This window comes from Vigna unguiculata, chromosome 8 (assembly GCF_037176805.1).
Source record: "Vigna unguiculata cultivar grain cowpea cultivar isolate G323 ecotype 2 chromosome 8, ASM3717680v1, whole genome shotgun sequence".
In the NCBI taxonomy this organism is placed as follows: domain Eukaryota; kingdom Viridiplantae; phylum Streptophyta; class Magnoliopsida; order Fabales; family Fabaceae; genus Vigna; species Vigna unguiculata.
In genome coordinates, this window is record NC_140799.1 from 28698819 (window position 1) to 28725753 (window position 26935).

A 26935-nucleotide genomic window follows, 5' to 3' on the forward strand; every position below is an offset into this window, starting at 1 on the left:
TAACTACCAAGAACATGATGAGTAATATAGTTTTAGAAGAAGCATCTCAAAATCCTCATCTAAACACTATGGAGATGATAAGGAAGTTAAGCAGAGGTATCGAGGAAATGAAGAAGATACATGAGGAAGAGTGCGAGGAGTTGCAAGCTCTACGCAAAGAGAATGCGTTGACAAAAGAGCAGGGCAAAGGTCCTATGTCGTCCACCCCAACATTGTCAGTACCTCCTGTCCAGAATCAGATGGTACCTAAACGAATGGTTCAAGGTGATAGTGAAGGAGCCACTAGAGATCATAACCCGACCACCACAGTTGTAGTAGACACCAAAGTAGTACACTCTTTCATAGTAGGAATCCTTGATGTTCCTCCACCTGGCCATTGGGAGATGCTTTTGTTTGATAAATATGATGGATAAAATGGTGGTGGTCGTGTGGTATGGAATCAAAGGATAGAGTTCCTTTGATGAGTGTATGCATATATATTTGAATTGCATATATAATTTGATATTGTTAGCTCATCTTATCTGCTTGTGTTTAGCGATTATCGTGTAATGCATTACACGAGAGCAGATGATGTTGCAGGTGGTGCTGGTGAGGCAAAGTATCAAAGAGAGGGCTAGTTGGGAAAAGCTTTTACCGAGTTTTTATTATTTATGAATTTAAGATATTTTGTAAACATTTACGTTTATCAGACTTGGAACTTGTAGTGATATTTAAATTTTTTGGATTTTAATTTAATAGAGATTTAATAAAGGTTTTCATTTTCCCTCGTTTTGGGAAAAGGCAATTTAAACTAATGCAAATATTATCTATTTTATTTATTTTATTTTAAATTAGTAATATCTGACCGAGATATTACAATCAGGGTCGAGGCTGTGGTAATTGTTGTGGTTGTGGTCGTGCTAGTGATCATGGTCATGCTCATGGTCATAAAGGAAATTTCAAAGAAAAATCTTATCAACAGAAGTGGAACAATAATGTGAAAAATGGAAAAGAAAGAGGTGGAAATTATTGCAAACAAGATGAAAATGTATGTTATCATTGCAGTGGTAAATGCCATTAGGGACGTACTTGTCGTACACCAAAACATCTTATTGAACTCTACCAAGAATCACTTAAAAATAAGGAGAAGAATATAGAAACACACTTTGTCTATGAAGATGGTGATTTTGATTATAGCCATATGGATGTCACTCATCTTGATATTCTTGATTTCTTTAGTAAACCAGATGGAAGCATTGATCACCTCATTGGTGATGGAAGTGTTAAGAAATAGTTTTTCACATATTATGTTCTTAAATTGAAGATAATGTTTTTATTTTTATTTTGTGTAAAATAATGTTTCATGTTTCACGGTGTTTATCAATAAATATTTTAAATCTTCTAAATATATTTTTTCTTGCTTTTACATAGTAATATCTAATATTGATATTTATGTTCATATGAAGAATGAATGTTGGCAATAACACCAATGATGAGGATATGTGTCTTGTTGATAGTGCAAAAACTCATACAATTCTTAAGGGTAATACATTTTTCTCTTGTTTGGTAATGCGAGAAGTCAATGGAAGCACTATACTTTTACCAAGAGATACAAGATTGCACATTAAAAATACATTTTATTCTCCTAAGTCTAATAGAAACTTATTAAGTTTCAAGGATATTCGTCTTAATAGATATCATATTGAGACAAACAATGAAAGAGATATGGAATATCTTTATATCACTAGAATTGAGTTGAATAAACAATGTGTATTGGAGAAAACAACCTTCTCTTATAGCTTGTACTACACACATATATTAGTACAATTGAAACACATGTCATTGTAAGCCAGAAGCTTACGAATCAAAATGAATTTCTAGTTTGGCAAGATCGATTAGGTCATCCTCGATATATCATGATGCGAAAAATAGTTGAAAATTCATGTGGATACCCACTTAAGAGTAAAAAACTTCTTCAGTCTAATAATTTTTCTTGTACTACATGTTCACAAGGAAAGTTGATAGTAAGACCATCCCATAAAAAATATAAATGGGTCAATCTCAATTTTAGAACGAATACGGGGTGATATTTGTGGTTCAATACATCCATCATGTGGATCATTTAGATATTTCATAATTTTAATTGATGCATCAACTAGATGGTCACATGTTTTTCTATTATAAACTCGCAATCAAACATTTGAAAAGTTATTAGCATAATTGAATTTAAGAGTTCACTTCCTAAATTATCCAATTAAGAAAATTTGTCTTGATAATGCTGATGAGTTTATATCTCATGCTTTCAATGAATATTGTATGTCAATGGGAATTGAAGTTGAACATCCAATAACATATTTATACTCAAAATGGACTTGTAGAATCATTGATAAAATGTCTAAAATTGATTGCAAAACCATTACTTATGAGAACTAATATTCCAATGATTACTTGGGGATATGCAATTTTGCATGCTGCAATATTGATTTGCATCATGCCAACAAATTATCACAAATCCCCTCTTATGCAGTTGGTTTATGGTCAGCAACCTAATATTTCTTATTTATGAATTTTTGGGGGTTTAACAGATCTAAGAGAATAATCCAACAAAACTATTATGAATACTAGCCGAAAATTAAAGAAATTTCTATTGTGATACTTAGAATTAATTAAAAAATATATAAATTCTAAAAATTAAATAATAATAGTTAAGATGTGGAGATAACATGACAACTAACTAGAGCCTATAAAATACAATCCCTATAAACAAATGGACTCAATTCTAAATACTAGCAAAAAAACCTAAGAATCAAATAAAGACACTTTTGACTTGAAATATAAACTTTCTTTAATCTCTTATAATCATAGGCCTTAATCTTGGTGTCATCAGATGAATGACCTACGTTTGGTATCTCAAATTAGATAATCACACACACCAAATCCCCGCAAATCATTGTTTAATTGATGTTGGCCAAAATTCCAGCCTTGAAATTTGGTGCATTTTCGTTAAATTCACTGGTTCCTATTTTATTGTCAAAAAGTTTGCATGATGCAAATTTATAGATAGATTGTCTTAGGAAGTCAAACTCAAGCCATAAAGTTGAATGAGTAATCAAAGATTAACAGAATAATCTATGACATTTGTTACACACTTGTTGTTTTGGGTTATAGTGTCTTCGCAAATTCATCGATTGTGAACCTACCATTGAGATTTCAGTTCTTGCTAAATTATAGATACTGGCCTAAAGAATGTGCAAATGTAGCCACAGATACTGAAAAATCATGGGCCAGTCTACAAATTACGAAAACAAAAATCTTCCATTCTTCCTAAAATCATAATATGCGTGAAAAGGGGAGAACTTTGATACATAAATAAACTGAAAAAAGAAACTAATAAGTACCTAAGTAGTTTAAGTTTCTTTTATTACCTGCATGAGTTCATTTGTTCGTAAACTTAGTTCACGTCAAATACTTTTGAGTGTCAATGTGATAAACAAATTAAGTAACCAAAAGAAAAATATTAAAATATTAAAAGCATTTAACTAAAATAAATAATAAATTTATGTACTTAAACTAAGATTTTTAATTTATTAAATTTTAAATTTTAAATTAACTTTTATTGAATTGTCAAAATAAAACTTTATCAAATAACAGGAATCTGAAAATTATTTAACTAGAAAATGAACAAGACAATAAATTTAAAAATTTTAGAACAAAGAAACAAATTGAAAAGATATAAAAAATAAAAAAAATGGGGTAAGAGAGGCTCAAACTCTCGACCTCAGGATAATCCAAAAGCTATGAGACCTACGCGATAGCCAACTATGCCACCACCCCATCTCGCATGCAATCATTTCTAACATTGTTAACTATATATAAATTTTCTATCATTGAAGTTTAGCCTTTATTTATTTACATGTTAATTTACTAGTCTTTCTACCATCAACCCACCGGTTTTTCAGATAGTATTTTTTCAATTTGAAAAGAAGAATTTTCAACATATTTGAACTAGCACAATTTGTCAACATGATTAGCATAGAAAGAACTTAAATAACTTAAATGAGCTCACCATTTGGTAATCATCAGATAATGTATATTCATGTATGTAACGTTGTGAACATTCAAATCATCATAAACAAGGTTGGTTCACTGTGAATTGATTTTCACACCAAATCGTATTATGAACATTCGGTTGACGTGAACAAAATCCTTGTGAAAGAAAAAAGTTCAAAATAAATAAAAACAAACGCTACATTGACATATAGAAAAAAGAACAAAAATCAAAAAAAAGACATGGACTTTGATGAATATAGTAATGAATCCTCCAATAACTTTTGCAGAACGTATGGATTGTGCAGTGGCCACGGATTTCATTGTAAGATGAAATGAACAAAAGAAATTAAGAAGATTCTGACTAGAGTACTAATGAAGAAAAAGATTTGTACTTAAATATTGCGAATGAAGAACAGTGTGTACTTGGAGTTTATATAGAGACGATGCCAGTTATTCGAAGAGTCACAACTAAACAATACAATGATTCATAAATAATAATAATAATATGTTAAAAAATAATAATTTTTATAAAACAAATTTCGACATCAAAACGGAGATAAGAAACATAGTTACTTATGGTAGAAGCGCAAAACAATCGAGAAGGAAAATAAACTTTACCTTTATTACTTCCATATGTGTTGTCGCGGTGATGAATCGGAAGAGATATACAGAGAGCATACTTGAAGAAGAAGAACAAAGTGTCATACTCTCTGATAATGCAATATTCAAAACAAATTATGGTTCCCAATAATTTTATGTGACCAGCGAAGGGGTTGTAGTATAAAGATGAATTGATTTTCGTATATAATATAAGTATTTAATGAATAAGATGTTTTCATCTGAAGTTGAAATAAGTAGGTTTTGGAAATGCGAGAAGTGTAATGATGATTTCGTGTGGTATGATAAATTATGTAGTCAGTTTGGGAAGCGAAAACCGTCATATTTTTATAAAAATACGATAAGATCTTAAACCAGATAGTAAAATTATTAAAAAATATTTATTTATTTTCTTGATTTTTTTATACCTATCAAATACGTTTGATTTTAATTAATTTGATTAAATAACGTAACAATTTAAATAATCTACTCTACGAAAATTATATGACATCAACTAAATAAAAACACTTAAAATATACATAATAATATATACATAGATTAGAACTTCGAATTAAAAAGTTCATATATTAAAAGAAATTAAAATTACATAGGACTTTGACATCAATGTTAGGTCTTTCACTTTTAATTTCGAAGAATAAATCAAAGCAGGACTCTACTGATAGATGATGAAGCACACAAAAGTTCCTCTAGCCAGCTCCTATCTTGACAGATGTTGGTGTTATCAACAACTTACATTGGACTTCTCCTAACGGTCCATGGAGCACAAGACTTGAAAGTCCATTATTGCAATAATAACTCGCAAAGTCTTTTTTCAAATAGTGTATAAAGACGACAAAACATATTACTTATTAATAATGAAAGTAAATTTAAAAAAATAAAACAAATAATGATCTTACCAAGTGGCTGGCTTGATAGTAATATGAGGTCAGTTTAACTTTGAAGTGAATTAAACTTGACGTAATCTGTAACATCTCGTCCGGATATTACGAATTTAATTAATAAAATAGGATACTGATATTATAACCTCATTTATTAAGCTCAATTTTCCAAAACACGGGAAATATAAAAACTTTATTTCATAAGAAAAACCAGCTCAGAACCAATTATTATAAAATTCATTATATTATCAAAAATCGTCTCATAATAAAACCAATTTGTATAATTTAATTGATTACAAGAGAAACCTTAAAATTCATAAAATAAATTCTCTGTAGAAATGTTCCCATGATAGCCCATGCTCTGGTTCTATGCCTCACCAGATCCACCTACAACATTATCTGCTCCTGTGTACCGCGTACACGATCATCGCCAAAATACAAGCAAATAGGGTGAGCTAACAGTTTAAACCATACACATAATATGAAACAATTATAGCAACACGAACACACCAAAGGAATTTCCATCCTTTGATTCCATAACACATGGCCAGTACCATGTTACCAATGTTCTACGTCTTCTAATGAATACCTCAAGATGTCTTACTGCCACACCTACCAGCCACAACTAGCAGAACACGTGCGGGAAACCATGCTACGGACCACACTTCGTAACGCCAGGTGGAGTTCCCAATACGAATATCATTCATAAAGTCCCAAGACTACCAAACTCGTTGTCTCATACCAAGGAGGGCAATCTATCTGGACCCGCCGTACGAGCCACAACTCGCACACTCACACAGACAGCACTCGCCAATCTGAGCCACAACTCAAAGGTTCCTCGTGTTCATCTGCCATCTCGAGCCACAACTTGAGGGATGCCATTCTGAACCATAACTCAAGAAATGTCACGTGCTTAACCCCTATCCCGAGCCACAACTCAGGGGATACGTTCCGAGCCACAACTCAAGGAATACCAGCAAGCTGACATTTAAGGTATCATTGAAGCATTGTAGATCACACGCATCCACACCACACAATATTTTACTGTGACCATGGACCCAAGATATACGATGCTCCCATGAACTTGCCCGCTCGTGGTCTTGCCTCTACGAACCTCCCTACTCGTAGTCCAACTCTACGGACCTCCCTGCCCGTCGTCCAATACACGTGATCCACCAGCTAAGAACCTCCCCGCTCACAGCATCTCTCAAGTGCGAGCACAAAACATACGGACCTTCTTGCTCGTATCCCCACACGACAGTATCAGGATATGAACCTCCCAACTCATATCATCATGTGTACACCACCAGCCATGAATCTCCCCGCCCATGACCCAAGCATCTCCTAGTCCAAGTCCTACATCACAATCACGTAAAACGCAATCCAAAAGAACACACTGCCCTCCACGCTATCACCTAGCGCGACCTAGGCACCGCCAGGCGAAATCACAGTGTCGACCGCTTGGCAGAACCATTTCTCTACCAAGCGCCAGACAAAAACAGAGCCATTGTTTGACAGTAGTCGCCTGGCGGAAGCACCCTTGCTGTCAAGCACCGTGCGATCCTAGTTGCCTTTGTTTGGCCGCTATCGCCTAGCGACTCGCCCCGCACCGCTAGGCGCCATACCAGTAGAGTTAAGGCTACTGGTTTTTGGCACTTTGGACGGGTTCTCAATGAACCCAAATAATCCACAAGCAATCCAAAACATCAACCACACTTATCGAATCATATTAGCATGACTGAATCACAATTGAACACATTTATATACCCATTGGTTCATAGTTGAGATCATACCAATAGTCAAGTATTAATAGAATTCACCACATATCACATGCATCAATCCCTATATATTCATATTCATACTCCACCATTTAAAACAGTGCTAGCATTCAATTTCAACTTATGAATAACGCATGCTAAAATCAAATATAAACCAACAACCCTCTAACAACTTAAGTACATGATTTTATGCACCAATGCAAATTAATATAGCACTTCACACCTCCTATGCAAGAATTTAAATATATATTGATATACATGCATTCACCAATAAACCAATTCTCAACATGTGACTAACCCAAAGGAACATTCAAATTCATAGAGACTTACAACATAACCCAATCATACTTCCAACTCATGCCACACACTAGCTACTCGAAACTATCAAGAGTTTATTCATGCATTTTAAAGACTTCCAAGCCAGCAATCATGAGCAACATATATCTCTAGCTACTGACCTCCAAATCAAATCTCTACCGTTAAAAGTGAAGAACTACATGTTATGGACCACCTGTCAAAATTTCACCTAAATCAGACGATTAACGAATCGGGAAATACAGTTTTACAAAAACTACACAGACTAGAAAAATGGTGGTGCCTAGCGCCAAAAAATCAGGAACCTGGCGCCTGGCAGTACAAAACCAGCTCCTAGCGATACATGCTCAACAAAAATACGAAAAATAGCATTTTTCGTGAATAGAACACCAACACACATCGTCTGGCGACAACTCTTCACCGCCAAGCAGTTCTTATTAGAAACCTAGAAATCTAGTACAAATCACATGTGTCGCCTGGCGGGTCTTCAATGTCGCCAAGCGGTTTCTGGAAAATTCAAGAAACTCGAACATAATTGCAAAATTTACGAGAATAAAGGCTTCACATACAATTCATACAACGTGTAATTAAATCACAACATGTATTTAAGAGGTTCAGCTCCCCTAACCTTGTATTCCTTGCTCCAATTGGAAATCCTAGAGTCCTTCTTGCACCACAAGTGATCTAGCTCCAAGTCTTTCTCCAACCTTTGTGGAAAAGTCTCTCTACACTCTTCTTTCTCGCGTTCTTGTGCCCTCCAGAACTCTCCCTAACAATCCACACAAAATTCCACTCTTCCACACTCTTAACTCTCCTTCCTCTCACAATTATTAGCCTAATAATTGTCAAGGCTACTAGTGTTTCTAGGTCTACTAGTGTTTCTAGGTGTTCCCTACCCTAGGGGAACCTAAAAAAAATATAATAAAACATAAACAAGTCAAGGCTAAATTGTACTAGCCAAGGTTCAAACCCACAACAACTCAATTATCAAGACAATTGCCTAACCATTCAACCCATTCATGTTTCATGATAATTCCTATAAATATAGGATTATATTATCACTTATCATGATCAAACAGTTTATTATTAAAATAATAAATAATTAAAAATACACACAATTAGCATACACAAGACTTGAACCCAAGTCCTCTCACATAACCAAGTACTCTCAACCACTTGAGCTAGTACTATTCCACATCATGCAAGCTAGCATTAATTGTCACAAAGACTCCCACTACTTGTATTTATTAATTAATTAATTATTTAATTAATTAAAATTTTCGGGTCTTACATAGTCAACGAACTACAGAAGGCAATATTATTCAAGAAGTTGGATTGGATTTGGGAGTCTACAGAACGTTTAGAGAAGTGGATTTTAAAATAACAATTTCCAGCATAGTATAACACAGAGATTTTGTCTAACTTACTACCATAGAAAGATCTTAAATATTCCCAACCTTAGGTAATCATTAGATTATGAAAATTCATGTTGTATGTAACCTGATGAACATTAAGGTCGTCATCAATAATGGTCCATTGTGAACCGATTTCATTCTGAATTCGTATTAGGAACATTCGATCAATATGTCCAAATGCCTTGTCAAAGAAAAAGTTTCAAAACAAATAAAAAGCATATCGATGGTAAAATATGATAATGTAATTAAAAAAGATAAGCACCTGACCGTTGATAAACATAGTAATGAATCTTGCCATAACTTCAACATAATGTATGGATTGTGGAGTTTGCATTGATTCCATGGTGAATAGTTTGGTAATAGAAGAAGATTAGTTAGAGAAGAAGATTTCTAATAAAAGAAGATTGGTAAGAGAGAAGAAGATTAGGAAGACAAAAGAAGATCGATAATGAAGAAGTACGAAATTGATAAACATTAGGAGTATAGATAATATAAAGACAGGATGATAAAGATAGGTATTCCAACCGTCAGAACTGTTTCTCATGATGGTTCAAATTTAACGCATCTCATTAGGAACTAAATAATTTCATTTAATATTATATAAAACAAAAAAAAAAAAATATATATATATATATATATATATATTATAATATATATAACCATAGGTATACTTATTCCAAAAGTCAGACCTTTAAATCATGATGGTTTGTATTAATTGTGTGTACTTGCCAAGTAAATAGTTAAAATATATATTTAATTAAATCTTAAATATAAAAAATATATATTGATCATAAATAGATTTGCCTTTTTTTTGTTCTTCAATGAGTTCACTAAACCATTTCACATAAAATCTTCATGGATATCCTTGCCTCAATCAGGTAATGAATCTCACACAAAAAAAATTGATCCAACAGGTAAATAAGACAGAGAAAATAAGTTAGATATTGCATATGGTAGAAGAAGAGAAAATCGGACAACAGAAGAAAAGCATTGAACTTTTTTGGCCTTCTTAAATCAATTAAGGAATCTCAACAAAAAAGATCGGTCCAATAGAAGAATAATAAATAAAAAAATCGAAAAAAAAAGAACAAAAATGAATCTCAACAAAGAAGAGAAGTTCTTACCTTTCTAGTGTTCTAAACCGTATTCATTAATCTGAGAGCAAAATACCATCCAACAGAGAAATACAACAAAAAAAAGTGGTTAAATATGATAGAAGTAAACAAAATCAAGAAAAAGAAGAGCAAAAGTGAAAGAGAAGAAAAGAAGATGTTACCTTTTTGACGTTTTCTTTTTTGGTGTTCTTTACGGTGATCATAAACAGATTTGCCCTTTTTTTTGTTCTTCAATGAGTTCACTAAACCATTTCGCATAAAATCTTCATGGATATCCTTGCCTCAATCAGGTAATGAATCTCACACAAAAAAAAATTGATCCAACAAGTAAATAAGACAGAGAAAATGAGTTAGATATTGCATATGGTAAAAGAAGAGAAAATCGTACAAAAGAAGAAAAGCATTGAGCTTTTTTGGCCTTCTTAAATCAATTAAGGAATCTCAACGAAAAAGATCGGTCCAACAAAAGAATAATAAAAAAATCTAGAAAAAAAGAACAAAAGTGAATCTCAACGAAGAAGAGAAGTTCTTACCTTTCTGGTGTTCTAAACCATATTCATTAATCTGAGAGCAAAATACCATCCAATAGAGAAATACAAAAAAAAAAAAGTGGTTAAATATGGTAAAAGTAAAAAAATCGAGAAAAAGAAGAATAAAAATGAAAGAGAAGAAAAGAAGACGTTACCTTTTTTATGTTTTGTTTTTGGTGTTCTTCACGGTGATCATAGATCTTAGAGCAAATCATCAATCCAACAAAGAAATACAACAAAGAAAAGTATATCTGAAAGAAAAACATTCATCCAATAGAGAAATACATCAAAGAAAAGTAGATCTGAGAGTTCAACATCCATCCAACATAGAAATACAACAACAAAAAAGTAAATCTAAGAGCAAAACATCCATCCAACACAAAAATAAAACAAAAAAAGTATATCTGAGAACAAAAAATTCATCCAATAGAGAAATATAACAAAGAAAAGTACTTAAATATGGTAAAAGAATGAAAAAATTCAGAAAAGTTGTTACCTTTTTGGTGTTCTTCATGATGCTTATGAATCTGAGAGCAAAACATCAATCCAAAGAAAAGTATATCTGAGAGCAAAACATCCATCGAACAGATAAATACGACAAAGAAAAGAAGTTAAATATGGTAGAAGAACGAAAAATCGCATAAAGTTGTTACCTTTTTGTGTTCTTCACGGTGCTCATGATTCTAAGAGCAAAACATCATTCCAAAACAAAAATAAAACAAATACAAAGTAGATCTGAGAGAAATACATTCATCCAACAGAGAAATACAACAAACAACATTAGTTAAATATGGTAGAAGAAGGAAAAAACACATAAAATTTGTTACATTTTTTGGTGTTCTTGACGATGCTCATGAATATGAGAGCAAAATCAATCCAACACAAAAATAAAACAAAAAACAGTAGATCTGAGAGCAAAACCGATATCCAAAAGAAAAGTTGTCTTAGAGATGGAGGACGGAGAGTGATGGAGTAAGAGAGAAGAAGATGACTGAGCGGAAGAGTAATATGAGAAGAAATGAGGCTGAGAGGAAGAGAGAGAGACAGAGGTCAAACCTGCTTTTGTTTCAACTGTCAATAAATCACCAAATGACATGTATGCGGTTTTCAATTATGATAAACAAAATTTGAATGCTTTTGTTCAAAAAATAATAAAATATTCAAATGTTCCTGATTGTTACGTTCTCATTTAGATTATACTAGTGTTATAGCCGGATGGTGTTTTTTTAAAAAAAAATTTGTATGGTAAAATAAAAAAATATTAATTATTTATTGTAATTAATATTTTTTCATATATAATTATATAATATTATTGTTCATACAAATAATAATAATAAATATTAGAGTTAAATATTATTAGAATTATGATCAATGTAATTTTAATTTTTGTCGTTATGATTTTTAATGGAGTAATTTAAAATTGGTTACAAATAACTTTAAATACTTTGTTACTTGGAATAAAAATATATTATATTTTTTAATAGATTATTTTAAAATTTCTTACAAACAATCACAGATATTTTGTCAAATGGAATAACAAAATATTATGTTTTTTAAATTGTTTACTAATAAATAAATTGGTTACAAATAATATTATGGTTATTATTATTGTGATATTTATGTATTAAAATGTCACATGGTTAATGGTTACTATAATATTTGGAGGGATATATTAATTAAAAGTTTAAAATAGGGAAAAAAAGTGAGGAATTGTTTTTTTTTTATATTTTGGAATACAAAATTACAAACATTGAAAGTAATATATGAAAGAAAGATGTTTTAAAAGGTAAAAAAATTGTTTGGTGGATTTGTCTGCGTTCAAAGAAAAAGTTTAACCCTGGATGAAAAAGGAAAAGACAACTTCATAACTGTATCAAGAAGATTGTGCAAGATTTCCAAGATTTGTTACCGTGATTTGATCTGGACAAATAAGTTTATTTCCAAAATTCATTATCGTGATTTCATCATAGAAAAATAAGTTTGTTTGTATATAATATAAAATGCATTGGATTGGAAGACGAGCGTTAGTTCAATATTTTTATAATTATTATTATATTTAAATAGAAAAATTATATTAAGTGTTATAATTATGTATAATTATATATAATATCTAAATAAATAATTTGATAATATTTAGATGTAAATTTATTTGCTTTAAATTATAAAATTGATTAGTGATGTGTAATTAAACCATATAAAAGGTTGAGGTGGAGTTTACACTTTTACGTATAAAATATAGACATAAGATATTTTAGGAATCCGAACAAAATAATAATAAGAAGAATAATAATCACAATAATGATAATGATAATTATTATAATACTAATATAAAATAATTATACTATTATCAGTAACATTAATATTAATAATAAAAGTAATAATAATATTGAATATTTATTAATACTAATATTTACACTAATACTACTAATATAAATAATAATAATTCAAATAATAATAATAATAATATTATGGATCTCGTAAAAAAGAATAATAGTATGAAAACAATTAAATAACCAATCACAAGTATTCTTAATAATAAATAATATTTATTTCAGAAAAATAATAATAATAATAATTTTTAATAATAATGTTAATAATAATACTAATGTAATACAACTAATAATAATAAGTAGTAGATGGTATTGAGACATATGCATGTGTACAATTATTATTATTTTTTAAATTATATTAAGAAAATTAATATAATTATAAATAATATGATATTTTTTTACTAATATATAATTAAAGAATGAATGTTAGTTGCGCACACATACGTATATATAACTTGTAATTTAATTATATGTCTTAACCTATGAAATTATTTTTAAAAGTATACTTTGTATGATCTATATAATATTTTATGATTAGATTAGATAAATTAAAGTTAACTCCTTTATACCTAAATCCTATGCAAATGATCCTAAGAAAATTTCTCTGGTCAATTAAATGTCAGAAAAATTTCTTCGATCAATTTTTATCCCGCAAAAGAAAAATATTTTACATTCATATCTATCTTTTAATTGTAATTATTATTAGAACGCCATGAAAATATGATAATTTTGAAAAACATGTGACTTTGTCACTTTTCTTAGTAAAAAATTCCTATTACGTAATTCAAATACACTTTATTGTGCTATAATTAGATCTTCAATCGAGATCTGTATCTTTCATTATGCATGCTCTATAAAATATTTTTTAAATTAAATAGATCTACTCTAAAGTATAATGAAAACAACACTTTAATATTAAATATATCCACAGTAAAGTACAGTAAAAATAGTGATTTAGGAGAAAAAAAAAAACTCCTAGCCAACTTTAGTTAATGCCTTGAAGAATGCACCCACAGTTACATGATCAAGATTGATGGGTCGATTTATGATGAATTAATGATTGTAATTTATATGCATCGAAACTTAATGAGAGTGTGGAATTTAAGGGAATTTGGCTTAAGTGTAACTCATTTTTGTTTTGTTAAACTTTCTCGGATCAATGAATTGTGCTTTAGATTATTAGGGAGGAATGACCCATGTGTTTGCATATTAGCAGGGAAATGTAGTCTAAAATCTATCGTATTGTTTTGTGAAGAAATTATTGTGATAAGTTAATCTTGAATAAAGTGTAAGTTTTTTTTATTTTTGTTTTTCTCTATCATGATTTTAGTGTATTTTGTCATGATTTTGTTATTGTTTATTTTTTACTTTAGCAAATATTCCATGTGATAATAATTGAAATATAATTTCATAATGAAATTTTATTTGAGACTATAATTTTATATAATTTACTATTAAATTTAAATAAAAATATTGTAGCAAAAATTAAATATTAAATTTAAAATTTATTTATGAATTTATAAATATTAAATAAAGATTTAAATAGAATCAAATATATTATCCTAATTTAACTATCAACATTATCTATATAACTTTTGCTATGTTGGCTTCTTGACACGTCTCATAATATCTCTAAGACTATTTACAATTAATGATATATAGGAATAGTTTAAACATATTAGTTTATTACTAATAACAATATTAATAATACTAATAATAATATTAATAAGGCCAATTCTAATTTCAATGTTGATAATAATAACAACAATAATCATAGTCATAATTATATTAATAATAATAATAAAATACAAATAATGATTATAGTAATAATTATAATGTAAATCATCTTGGAACTCCATTGAAGTTGTGGAGAAAAACCTATGATACAACAATCCACCATATTTCAAGTCCTTCAATTACTCACCCAACTTTCTATTTTGGAAACAAAAGAACACATAGTGGAAAAACTTTTCCTAATCTTGACAAAATCTTTCAGATATATATACTTTATTTCATTCCATACCTCTTAAAAAAAAAACACATAGTTGGAACACTTTTATTGTATTTGATTTTTTTTATCTTAATTTATATTAAAATATTAATGTAATATTCTTATATTCAATAAATAATTATGAGTAATTTTTATATATAAATTGTAATGATATGAGAAAAAAGATAAGTAATTAATTATGAGTACTTTTTATATTATATATTAAATAAAATTAAAATTTATAATTAAATTTATAAATTGTAAATTATATTAAAATGAAAGGTATTATATGGATTGTTGTTAAATTAAGATGTAGGCATATAATATTAAAATAATAATAATAACAATAATGATAATGCTAATTATAATCCTAATAAAAATAATTTTAAATTATAATAATAATAATAATAATAATAATAATAATAATAATAATAATAATAATAATAATAATAATAATGTTAATATCAATACTAATACCGATATATAAGAATATTATACTGATAATATCAATTTGGATCATTTATCGTGTGCGATATATATCCGTGTTTGATACTTGAAAATATTTAATATGTAGTATCTAATCTATATAGCAATAGTACTTTTATGATGACAATAATTTAAAAACAAATGTTGACAAAATTTAATACATACGATTTTAATTTAGATTCACATAATATCAATCATATACTTATCATGTTTTTAAGAATTATTTTACACTTTTCCATATCAATTTATACAACCATAGACCGTGTGGGAGTGGAAAAATCAAATATTTAATTAACATAAATATTTATTATTATTAAAATTTAAAAAACAATTTAAATTTTTGTATTGTATTTAAAAAATTAATATTAATCTACATTTAAACTTTGGTGTTTCGGTTATTAAAAGCATCATATCAATGGATTACACAACCATATATTATATGATAGTGTCTAGCATGAATTGGGAGCTTATTAGAGATCACGTGAGAGCACAAAGATATTGAATTATCTATCTTGTAAATTTCAGTTCATCTGCTTAAAATTTTGTAAACTCACGACTAACTACTACTATAAAGAATTAGAGAAATTAAAATTGAAATTAATTTACATAGAATCCAACAGAGTTCAATAATTCAAGAAAAAAAGCTGAGAAAAACCAAACAATTCTACATCTATGCAAAAGTGGAATATAATCAAAATAATGAACTACCAAATTGGTTAGAATCTAAAAGGAATTGCAATTAGCAGTTTCAATTGAAAAAATCTAAAGGTGTAGATACAGTATAATTATAGAGATTATATGTAAATATAAATGAAAATATAATTAGGGGGTTATGTGTAAATATGCACTTTACCCTTTGGCACAAATGTAACGAAAAAGAGCTCTAATTACTATTAACATAAATGTAGTACCAGCCTTCAGTGCACTTATTAATTCGATGAATAGTCATCAAAGGAAGCTACCAATCCCAAGACATGATTAGCAAGGTTGCACAACTTTCTATATTGTCAGTGGTGGCACCTACCTAACCAAGATTTGAAAAAAAAAACAATAAACTATTTTACCGTGTAAACATATCAATAAATTTAAAGATGCAATAAAAGGAAAATTAAGTTATTGAAATGAGTCTCTTAGTAATTTTAAGGAATAACCCAAGGTTATCACAAAACCTAACTAAAGTAATCATAGTCCACCCTAAAGCTAATCCTGAATAGTTAATCCTGCTTGATATTTCTCCCTGCGCATATTGAGCATAAAAACTCAAATCAATTCAAATATATAAATTCTGAAAATTTTTGTATCTGTATCCAATACTTCGTAATACCATTGTTTCTTGATAATGATGAAAATGAATGGACCATAAAGCTTGCCAAAGACAATATAAATCTTACCTAGAAAGATAAAAACAACCTTTAAATCCTACCTAGCTATAAATTGTCATGGTGTTTCCATATCAATGAGGTTTGTTTATTTATTTTTTTTTAATGAAAGAATCCTCATTCAAGCGAAGGCTAAGGATCAAGGCTTTACTTTGTTAATTTCACGAAGAGCTTCTCCAACATCCTGTCCTGAAATATTGCCTCATGTTATTAACGACATCAAAACAGAAAATAATGCAGTTAAGAAAGAACATCATATACCCACATTCTCTAATATTCACTTACTGATTGAGTTCAATTTAACTCTTGAGGTTGCATGTTACCATAATCTTAATTTAACTGTAAGATGATGCAATGGAAGCAAGGCAAACAGGCCAAAGAAGCCAGATCTCATAAGAGGTAACAACAATCTCAACCTCCAAGCTCCTCTATTGAAACACTTGTGGTATCAAGCAAGGGGTTACAACCCATTATAGACATAAGGATCATAAGGATGATGCTGAAATGATCTAACATAACTCTAATTCATTCAATATTGTTTGATTCCCATATATATATATATATATATATATATATATATATACATATATATATATATATATATATATATAAAGAAAAATATACCATTTGAAGATAAGCACGATCAGATGATCTTGGTTTGGGACTTCGATTTATGGAATGGAACCAACATGGGAAACCACCCCAATCCCACTCTGAAACAAATCAACAATAACTCATCATTTGGAATTCTTGTTCACCATTTTAACCAAAATATGAAGATCGTTTTAAGTATACACCATACGAACTTTGAATTTGCAATAGAGAACACATATTTCCTTCTCTTGTTGTCATACTACAAAGGCAAAAATAAATGGCCATCATGGATTGAGATAATAACTTTGACATGTCTTTCAAACTTGAAAATCATAACAACAAATTGTTGAAGTTTATAATTGACAAATGATCCTGCATATAAGCAGGATGAAGTAAAGCAGTGAAATGAATTTCAAATATGTAATTCAAGATATTTATTAAATGAAATGTAAGCAGCAGAACAAAATCATACATCACAAACTACAATTAGAAAAGGATTAGCAAAGGAAGGCTTTTTAGAGTAAAGAAACTTGGTCACTGTAAGAGTTTTAGTAAGTGAACCTATCAGTTATAATAATATTCCATATTATGGACATTTGAATAGATTAAATCATGGAAGAGATCAAAACTATCATGGAATTTGCATGACAATGGGTTATTACAATTATACTATCATCAAAGACCTTTAAGAGCTACATTATACAATCACATACTATAAAAAAAGCCCATGGATAAAATAAATACAAAACAACAATGGTCTATGATGGTTAAAAACTAAAAGAAGGCACTTGATATAAGTAAATGCAAATAAAGAACAACTAAAACAAAAACCCATACTATTACCTGATTCTCTCTGAGTTTAGAACACATAAATAGGGTATTCTTATCTGAAATAAAAATCAAACATGAATGAAGAAAACACTTACTCCTAAGCTTTAAAAAATAAAATTTTCTTCTCTGTGATGGTTAAAATTAAAAGAAAGCAACAAATTTTAATGTAACTAAATGCAAATAAAGAACAACCAAAAGAAAAGTCCATAGTATTAGCTGGTTTAGCACATACAAACAGGATCCTCCTCTCTGAAAACAACATAACTTAAAAATTGTAAAGGGAATAAGAAAATCTAGAAAATTGAATAAACATGAATTGAAATAACAACCCTATATTCTTGGAAGCCAACCATGCAAACCTGTTGTTTCCCATCGTCCCCTCATGAAAATTTTTCTACAAAAACATAAGCTAATCAACCAAATAACTCCCATATTAGATACTTATTCCACTTCACATGATGATGACGACTTACTTTTGATCATTGGGGAGATAAAAAAGTTTTCCACCATATATTTCAAATTTTTGAAGAAACTAACAAACAATTAGAATTCCAGTAGGAGTGGTGCATTAATCTTAAAATATCTTACGAAGCTTTGAAAGGCAATGGTTGCATAGTATATGTCTTCCCACTGCCTATATGATAAAGTAATTTCATATTAGCTAAAATGTTAAGTATAGAAGAAAATCAAGACAAATAAAATGCTTGCATTTACCAACATATGATGTTTCTTTTGGAGGTACATGAGACCAACATTTATTTTATGGTTGTGGCTTTAAGTAATAACCAAAAACTACTTTTATAGAAAAGTGGTTCCCATGTATCATATTTATTCACTTCGAGAGATTTATGATTAAAAGCTAAATGAACTAATCAGGTTAATCAGATAAATATAAATGAAGCGTATTATATCAGATAATTATAAATTAATGATCTAATTTGTATGTAGATTTATGGTTTACACATATAAAAGCTAAATGACAAAAATGTTATGGTTAAAGTTGAGATTCACAAATAATGTGGATCAAAATCCATATTAAAATTATAAAGCAAATTGAATGCTAAAACCTTGTTTCATCATCACGATCCATAGTATTATGCAGTTCCATGATGTGATGTAGAAAAGTTATCTCAACCTTAAAATGACAACTCAAGAGATTCAACACATTAATTACTATGATTATTTGTATCATTTCAAATTTATATATTTTAACAATGAAATTAGAGAACTCTGCAAGAAATAAGACTATGGATGTATGTGAAATAATGAAATGTCATTGAACAACCAACACCTCATGTCATTGACAATAAAAATTCAGTAGTTTAAAAAAATATGGAGAAAGAATATTCGTAGATAATCTTAACATACATAATTATCTTGAACAAATGGCCTATTAGTATATAATAAAGGCAAAAAAATGTATGCCTCACCAATTTAAAGGAATTGTCTTAACAAACCTGCCAAACTTTCCAAATCATAAAGCATCAGCTGACAAATCATATTTAAACAAAAAGAAAAACTTATACTATTAAAAATGCATTCAACTTAGAAACAGTTTTAGAACCTAAATAAATTTAAAAACTTTGAATGCGTACACATTTCTAGATGAATAAACTACAATTTTAGAACCCTAAATAACTCTAAAAAATTTAAATACATGTACATTTTTAGATAAATAAACTAAAATGCGTACAAAATATTAATATCAACGTCATCAAAAAGTATTTAACATTAATATGCACAATTAAAAAGTGAATAAAATTGGAAGTAAATAACAATATTAATATAGCTAATAAAAATAAAACATTCAAAATGGTTTGTTCTAATTTGTTGTGCAATCATGCAATGTTGCTTTCATAAACTAAAAATTAAACAATTTTACCACGCCATGTATGCTAGTTGCATTTACCTCTCAGTTTCAAATTCAAGGAAAAACATAATAGTGAGGAGCTCCTGTCACTACAACAACAAAAAGTAAACAAATTCAAAATTTAAAAGATTAAATCTCATACCTTAACAATAATATGACTAAAAGAGTGAAAAAAGATTTAATAATGCTAATACTATACAAAGAAATGCAATTTCTTAAAAAAAAATAGCAACACATACCCAAGCTTTTAATTTAATCTAATATGAAGCTTTTAATCTCATGAGGTTTCAAAGCTCAAACTTTGGCTTGAGGAGCAAAACTTTGGTGGGACTATTTCAACTTTCATGGATGAGTGTGCCTGACTATTTCAACATGGAAATTAAACCACTTCTGCACTCATTGCCACATTATGTCAACAACAAATAATAGAGGCTTTGTTTCTTTATTACTATATATTTGTTAATTCTTCAATCAAGGAAATAAAGAGTATTTGAGGTTGATTTATGAACCAAATGAAAAAAAAATTAAACATATACTTCACTTTCATCTTCATCTGCAATGAAGATCTGGGAAGGGAATAAACCTAGTAAAGGAACACAACTTAGCCGGTATTTGAAGGAACTAATACTAAAATTCAATGTAATAGTCATGTACCCGAATCAAACACTAAAATCTTACCTGATGAAAGTTTAAAAGAACTTTGCACTTGAGCCTAACATGACATCAATCCGCTATCACATTTGTGCTTGAGACCAAAGAAGGAGAACAACTAAACAGAAAATGGAAAAAGATCTAGAAATGTCAGAAATCATAATACCACATGACATTAGTAGTACGAAAAATTTTGTTTTCTTTCTCGCAAATCATAAATTTTTTTATATTTCTAGTAACAGGAACACAACTTAATTTCCTATATTTCTAATAATAGAAATTCAGCCTTGAAAAGAACAACAATCTCTACAAAGTTAAGCTATTACAACCTTCAGAAAATAAGAAAAATAAAAATAAGAAAAATAAAAACTGAAACTTTAGAAAACCATTCAAAAAATGAAGTCATTTCAAAAATACAAAAGAAAATAAAAAAATTACAAAAGAGTAAACAAACCATACTTTAACAAAAACATTTTAAGAAAACTTTACCATTAAACCAGAACAACCATCAAGCCAAAACAATGGCGGAAATGGAAAGAAAACAATCATCCCATGAACAAAAACAAAACCATAACAACAAAACCCATACCACAAAACAACAAAACCTATATGGTAAATGCTAAAACATCAAACCATAAAAATTGAATGCTAAACACTAAAACCCCAACACAACGCAGATTCACAATCCAAATGATAAAACGCACATTTCAACCATACCACTTACAAACACCAAAATTTCTTCCAGCCAAACAACACTCCAAAACCAAAAGTAAAAAATAAAATACCCATTCACAAAGACAAAAACTTTTTTTTCCATAGGAATAGTCGAGATCAAGAACCAAAATAAAAAAACTCCATAGCAACAACAAAAAATAGAATCCACAACCCTCAACCCAAACACAAAATCACAAACAACACAAAAAACAGAACCATAAATTCTCGCAAACCCTCAATCAACATACGAACGGAACTCCAAATTAAACAAAACGATCAAAACCTTAAACCCTTAAAAGATCAATCAAAACCCTACACAAAAAATAACTCATAACTCAAAACGGACACACCTTCTACAGAAGCACTGCACGACAACCACTGTCCCCAAAAAATGCCTTTAAAAGACCAATAAATGTAGTGGATAGAAGAAGAAGTAGAAAAGAAGAAATGAGACGAAGCAGAGGAAGAAGGGGGAAGAAGGAGAAAGGAAAGCATAAATGTGATTTGAAATTTGAACCTGCATAGAAGCTTTGAAAGAGATCCATCACACGATGCAATGTTTCTGCATTTAAAAGTTGGTGAAATTACCAAATACCCAAACACAAATTCACTACAGAGGAGAAAAGAGGGACAAAACAGTAATAACATTTTCAGTTGGTTAAACCATTCTAACAGGGTACCAAAATGACGAAAAAACCTATTTATTGGACACGTGTCAGATAATTAGATAGGGGTGTTACGGTAATATCCCTAGTAGTTTGTTTTCTTAGTTTTTAAGTAGATTACTGTCAAGGAATCTAGTCTTAAATATGCCCATAGACACGAATTTAGGGTTTAGTCAGTATTTTCTTTTTTAATTTATATTAAAAAATAAATTTAATTATTATTATATTTAAATAAATAATTCATTTACATGATTATATTTTATTGTTATAATCATACATAGTTGAATACAGTATTTAAATAGATAATTTAATAATATATAAAAAATTAAATAAATAATTATAGGTATTTAATTTTTATAACAAATTAATTAAAAGTAAATAGTACTATTTTAGTATTAATTTCTTTTAGCTAATGTACTAGATTATAGAAAGTTTTATTAATAATGAAAATAATAATAATACCAATTTTCACTTATTTTAATTAGCTTTTCAGATAAGCTTATAAAAAAAATGTTTTTAGCTTACTTCTAGTATGTTTCATAATCAAGCTTAAGAATAAACTCTCATAATAAAATCTTATTGAATAAGTATTTATTTAAAATTGTTTACTTAAATCCTTCCTAAATTTGAGTGTGAAATGTGCATTAGTAACTCTAAAATGTCATTCATCTATACATTGATTTAGTATTTATAACAAAATATATATTAAAAAATTAAGGATGAGGTATGTTTATAGTCTCTGAACTTTGACTCAAAATTGGAATTCGTCCCTGTCCGAAATTTTGATACATTTTTGTTCCTAAACTTTAAAAATTGAATGAATATAGTCATTTTAGTTCAATTACGTTAACTTTTTTTGAGGTGTCGAACACATTTCCCTACAGATATTGAACCGAAAATGTGTCAAACGATGTAAACAACTCCAATACTAACATGAAATGTGTTCTACATGTCAAAGAAAATTAACATAATTGGGTTAAAATGACTATATTTATTCATTTTTAAAGTTTAAAAATCAAAATATAACATTGTTTTCAAACAGAGACGAATTCCAATTTTAGATCAAAGTTCAAAAATTACAAAAATATTTAACCCAAAAATTAACACGATGATGTCTATGGTATGCAAAGTTATTCTCTTAGACCAGTTTAGATATTGATGCCCTTTCTTTAGCATCGAATATTATTACGTGAGAAGGTGCAATCGCTGCACTGCCTAAATTATTAGGAGCCTTTTGGCTGACAAATATGAACAAAAGAAATATGTATATATCCTATTAAAATGCATTTAAACAGAATTAATGTTGTGTTGAAGAGAGATTTCATGCTTATATTTAATACTTATATCGCTGAACATTGAATATTTGTTGCAATCTTTTTTTATCTTTACCTCGTAAGTCCTTGGCTTAACAATTGATGTGATCATGCATTGTTTATAATTGAAGCAAATAACAATGTTTTCAGTATGCATTGTTTATGTACTTAATAAACTAAGACTTTTAATTTATTATATATTCAATTTTAAATTAAATATAATTGAATAGTCAAAGTAAAACTTTATCATATAACAGGAATTTGAAAATTATTTAACTATAAAATGAACAAGAAAATAAATATAAAAATTTTACATAATTAAAAAGATATAAAATATAAACAAAAAAATTTATTTGGGGTGAGAGAGGCTCGAACTCTCGACCTCAGGATAACTCAGATGCTATGAGACCTACGCGCTAGCCAACTGCGCCACCACCCCCCGTTGGAAGCTTTTTATTTCCAAAATTATTGGGTATATATAGCCTTTATCTTCATTGTTTTCTATAGTTGAAGGTTAGCCATTATTTATTTACATATGTTAATTTATTACTATTAAAAAATCATGAAGTGTGATACTTATTGTTAGCACAGTACTAATAAAAAAAAGATTTAATTACATCAAATTTATTAAAATAAGAATTAAATTAATACACATAAGAATAAGACCAAATTGATATTTAAAAAAAATAGAAACAAAGATATAATTTAATTTTTTTATTTAGTGTAAATTATTGATTAATTTATTTAGAAATCTTAGAATAGATTAAATACCAGATTCTATCATCTTATTAAGTTCAATAAACTAATCTTTTTCTCTCTTTTTTTTCATAGGTTATAAGTTATGTCTATTGTTTATGCAGAAAATGTTCCAAAAACAAAAATAAAGGTACGACAATATGCGCCCATTTAGAAAAACTTTTCATAATATGAGCCTCTTAAAAGACACACTTTTTAACCAAAGTACAACAATACTGCAAATTGTTCCCATTGCTACAATTGCATTGTTATATGAAAGACAAGGCAACACCAAAAAATTAGATAAAGTGAAGTACCAAAAAAATATAAGCCACATAGATTATCATATCAAGAATCCAATAAAAGAATAAAAGTTATACACCATTTTTGACTCTATGTTACATACTAAAATGTTGGTGGGGCAGATGATGTAATTAAGAAGAAAACAAAAGGGTTACAAGATGGAAAAAACAAAAACAAGATAAATAAATGATTAGTTTTATAGCATTAATAATGCAAGCCAAAAACTATAAATAAGCAGTTCTCTTTAATATTTAGCATTGATTTGAAACTTTATATATATCGTTATCTAAATTCATGTGTCCAAATGTTAGAGATTATATCGATTAAAAATATGACCAAATTATAAGTATAAATAAATATAACTTCACCTTAAAGTTAATTTGTGAGTTAAGTTAACAGTATTTGGTCGGAAAAGGTGAGCGTTTAAGATGGTTTGTAAACAATTATTTCTCACATCATGTAAAAGGATATATGTGCCTTTGAGATAGACTAACAAGAAAAAAAGATGAATTTGACATAAAAAGTTCTTTCATGTTCATTTAAAACATATTTCAAAAGCTACCAATAGATTTTCCTTTGCCCCACCCACTCCCCCCATATTTCTTTTACATATATTAAAACTAGTATATAAATAAAAGTATTTTAAGTTTTAGTAAAGTTATTTGGCTCCCTAAAATTCATATACAGCTATAAAAAAAAAAGTGTCGTCTCAAAATATTTTTTGAAGGTTTTTTTAAGATCCATCATTGTATAGATGGGCACATGTTTGCATCCCAAACATAAAAGTGACCACTAAACATTAAAATGTCACTAACACAAAAAGTGTCTATAATGTCACCCAGTTAACATCTGTCGAAGAGAACACAAACGTCATAAATGACCGATGGTATTTTTGTAAATAAAGCATCAATTTTGACGTCTGTCCAGAAAATCTCCGACATCCCTTAACGTCTGTTACTGACACGCCCGACGTCCCATAACATCAGTTTCTTCACTAATCTGATGTCCCTTAACGTCGATTAGTACCAGAATCGACGTCCTCCTTCATAAATTCATTCACAGCGTCGTGAAAACCTCACTCTTTCTCTTCTCCGCATGACCTTCGTAGGTGAGTTTTCGACCATAAATCTTGTTGGGTTTTTGATTTGTGCATTGATTTAAGCATTTTGAAGTGATTGGATTTCGTTTTGGTCTCCATTTTACATAAATGCAAGATTTTGAGTGGGTGAATCTCCATTTTACAAGAAATCAATAACAATAATATTTAGGAAACCAATGATGAATCCTATTTTCAGTGGCGGAACTTAACCAAAAATTTTAGGGGGCCAAATTATATTTGTTATATACAAATTATTATTTTTTAATTAAAAATAATAATTTCTTACATCATTTTTTATTCAAAATAAGCACTAATGACAATATAATCCAAACAAATAACAATAATATATATGAAAGAGTAACATAAAGTTTATCATCAACAATAATATATATAAAAAAAAAAGTTACCTTTAGTCAAAATGCCCCTCCAACTTTTAAAACCTATAAAAAAACATTCAAAAAGTTAAAACATGTTAATGACAATCAACTTATTGCAAATTAGAATTCAATGAAAATAAACTCAATTACCTGTAATAGTGAAAACATCTGAGTCAGGTCGTTCGCATGGTTTTTTACTAAAAAGATAGCATGGTAAGCAATATGTAACATCTTTTAATGGCGAATACTCTAACTATGAAGGAAATAAGCTAAACCATGTGTATTGAACTCTTCTTGGATGATCATTTTTACCAGACAACGGATAATTTTCTAGATGCATTTGATATAGATCCAATTTTAGATAAGCCCTTTATACCTCATCAATTTGATTTGGTGGGTATTGTCATATTTAAAGACGCTTCCCCAGATCACGTTCTAAAGTATTTTCAAATTCATTATATGTAACTTTAGGAATCTTAGAGAGTTGTTTTTCGTTTTCTTCAATATTTGGATTATCATGAAGTTTCTCAATTTTAGATGACGTAGATGCATTTTTTTCATCTTCATCACAACCCTTCCTCTTGAAAAAAGAATCAATTCTTTTACTTTTTATCATAATTTTTCTAATATAAATTTGTCAATTCTTTTACCAAAAAATAAAATTATGAATACCCCAAATTAAATTTTAAAAGCAAGACTCAATATTTTAAAAAAACTAATAACTTCTAAATGATTAGCTTCCTTTACCTTAGAGTAGATTCATAATATTGCTCTTCCCTTACACAACTTCAAAGCCTAAAATAGATCTATCTACACAAAGAAGAGTTTGATCAACAATTAAAGCATGATTTTATGATCTCTAACAAATAGAGATATGCCTAGAGCATAGAAAAGCCACATACAAGAGGAAAACAAACTGT

The 26935-nt window shown here is 28.9% G+C and overlaps 1 non-coding gene across 1 annotated transcript; it reads right to left on the reverse strand.

The window, feature by feature from the left end:
- Positions 1-23855: 23855 nt before the first annotated feature.
- TRNAM-CAU (transfer RNA methionine (anticodon CAU)) lies at positions 23856-23940 on the reverse strand. The gene is given in 2 exon segments: positions 23856-23891; positions 23903-23940. It is a non-coding gene; the product is annotated as a tRNA-Met (tRNA).
- Between the last annotated feature and the right edge of the window lie 2995 nt (positions 23941-26935).